At 42.6% G+C, this 2,835-nt stretch overlaps 1 non-coding gene across 1 annotated transcript; it reads left to right on the top strand.

Annotated features, from left to right (window-relative positions):
* Positions 1–2,440: 2,440 nt before the first annotated feature.
* LOC145060647 (small nucleolar RNA R71) lies at positions 2,441–2,547 on the top strand. Its single transcript, XR_013686863.1, has one exon. It is a non-coding gene; the product is annotated as a small nucleolar RNA R71 (small nucleolar RNA).
* Positions 2,548–2,835: the final 288 nt, after the last annotated feature.

Here is a 2,835-nt window from a genome sequence, read left to right as displayed (position 1 = left end):
AGACATGTCCGACGATTTGGAAGATTAGAATTCTAAAAAAAAACGAAAATTAAACAAAACTTAAAAAGATAAAAGAAAGCAAACTCTAAATAACGGGTTGCCTCCCGCCAAGCACTTCTTTTTAAGGAGTCGTTAGCTGGAATCCTTCCCATCTATGTCTTGTTATCTTCCAGCATCGATAACGCACGCCTAATCTTTTGTGGTTTGTACTTTGTCTTGTAAGCGTGAATCTTCTTTTTGTAAGCCCGTTTTAATTCCTCTCTCTTCTTTTTTACAGCATCATCCTCAGCTGCTTGGGCTTCCCTTCTCCTCTTTTTCTTCTTCACCCCATTCTTTTTCACCTTCTCTTGCACCTCCTTTTCCTCAAACTTAATTACTTCATATTTTGTGAAAATTCGTGCTCTAGGTTTGGTAATGAAAGGTTGATCATCATCAACTCTCCTATCCATTGCCTTCTCCTCCTTTTCTGTGCTTACCCCATCTTCAAGCGGAATTGCATCAAGACATGCTATATGGACGTGTTGAACTTCCATGTCCATTTCTCCTTCTACTGTTTGTTCTTCTAAAGAATAATGAAAAATATCCAAGTCCAACATATGTAGAGAACTAGCAATAAGCAGATCTAAGTCGTCCAAGTTGTTGGCAGTTTCGACTGGACTCGTCGAGTCCAGGAAAGTGACTCAGCGAGTCGGATCGTATTTCATCATTTCCATGGTGTTTTCCGAGTCGGCTCCTTCCAGTAGCTTTTCTATCTCCTCCAAGTCCATGTTAACATCTCCACCCCTCTCCAGAAGGTAGCAAAAACTTACGTGGATCTTCTTCTTGCGAAAGTGCTAGTTCTTTTTGTAGTATTTCATCATCTAAACCGATAAATGAGATCTCTTCTTTTCCTTTCTCTTCTTGCTTGGCTTCTGGTACAGCTCTATATATTGTTGACTCGTCTCCTACCCTTAACGTTAGTGTAGACTCACATACATCAATTAAAGCACATGCGGTGTTTAAAAATGACCTCCCCAAAATAATCGAAATTTCGGGGTCTTCTTCCATATCAAGCACCACAAAGTCTACTGGAAATATGAACTTGTCGACTTTAATAAGAAGATCCTCACAAACGCCTCATGGATGAATTGTTGTCTTGTCTGCCAAATGGATCTTCATGTTTACCGGCCTTGGCTCTGGTAAATTCAGTTTCTTGAAGAAAGAGAAAGGCATCAGATTGATGCTTGCACCCGAGTCGGTCAACGCTTGAGTGACAAATGCATTTCCAAACTGGCACGGAATTATGATACTCCCCGGATCGCCCTTCTTTTCGGGTAGCTCACTCAATATTATCTCCGCGACTTCAGCCAAGTCTTTCCTAGCAACAAAGAGACCTTTTAGTAAGTTGAAGTACTTGGGTGTTTTGATCATCGTTTCTATAAATGACACATTAACTTGTAGGGCTTTAACATGCTTCATAAAGGATTTATAAGCTTCAACTTTTTCCACAGGCATGGCTTTGATTGGGAATGGAAAAGGGGGATTATATGGCTTTAAGGGAATGATGGTTTTGTCATTTACGCATGGACTCGTCAAGTCCATTAGAGGGACTCAGAGAGTCTGGTCGGGCTTAGCTGGAGCCGACTCTTCTGCCTTTTCTGTCTTCTTATTGGAGATCCTCTGTGCATGTGTGAAAATTTTTTCACTTCTGGAAGTCACTGCACTCACATTCTCCATTCTCGGATTGGTTTCGGTATTACTTGGAAGTTGACCTGCTCTTCTTTCGTTCACTTGATGTTCCAGTTGTCCCAGCTGTTTCTCAATGTTGGGAATGGATGCCTGCTGATTCCTTAGCATATTTCTGGTCTCGTGTATTGCAGCATCGTGATCATTGTATCTCTTTTCGGGCGTGGCTATGAATCTAGTGAACAATTCTTCTAAATCGGCTTTGTTTTCCATTACCGGTTCTTCCTTTTGATAAAACCCCCTCTCCTTCTGCTTGTATTGCTCCTCCTTAGCCTTCTTGTATTCTTTGTATGGGAGCCATTCCTTCTTCGGTTTCCGCCAATTCTCGTCGTATCTATCGCCACTTGAGTAGAACACTTGAGCCTTCTTGTTTCCATTTTCATCCAAATCACAATCCTTTGTGAGATGGGTCCCTCTACAATTTTCACATCCAACCCGAATAGCATGGATTGTTTGATCCATTTTTGTCATCCTTCTATCTAGACTATCGAGCTTAGCTATTACCGCCGCCATGCTATCATTTGCCGAGTTCACTACCCCCTGACTTACTTCATTTCTTGGATTATGGTATTCTCTAGAGTGCTTAGAGAATTCTTCAATTAACTCCTTGATTACCGGGGGCGCCTTCTCCGTGAGCGGGCCTTGTGAATCGAGCATTTGCCTTGTGGTGACACTGACTCCATCATAGAAAATGGAGACCTCTTGTTGGCTATTGAGGTCATGGTGTGGGCAATTTCTAAGCAAGCTCTTGTACCTTTCCCAAGCTTCATAAAGAGATTCTTTGGGCTGTTGCTCGAAGTTGGCAATGGCTTTCTTTAGCTTGGATATTTTGGAGGGCGGGCAAAAGTGGTCTATGAACTCTTCTTTCATCTTGGCCCATGTGGTGACCGATCCGGGAGGAAGTGACTTTAGCCAATCCTTCGCAGCACCTTTGAACGTGACTGGAAGCATGCGAAGTAGCTGCGTCTCGCGAGGCACATTTGGTACATTGAAGTAGTCAGCCACATCATTCACTTCGTCCAAGTGCTTGTAGGTGTCTTCGTGATCCTTTCCATAAAAAGGAATCTCCTTGAGTTGGGCGAGAATATGGCCTTTTAGCTCGAAAGTAGC

This window comes from Lactuca serriola, chromosome 6, assembly GCF_051521515.1.
Source record: "Lactuca serriola cultivar US96UC23 chromosome 6, Lser_US96UC23_V15, whole genome shotgun sequence".
Classification (NCBI taxonomy): domain Eukaryota; kingdom Viridiplantae; phylum Streptophyta; class Magnoliopsida; order Asterales; family Asteraceae; genus Lactuca; species Lactuca serriola.
Note: the sequence above shows the minus strand (reverse complement) of the source record. Positions and strands in the feature narration are given on the sequence as shown.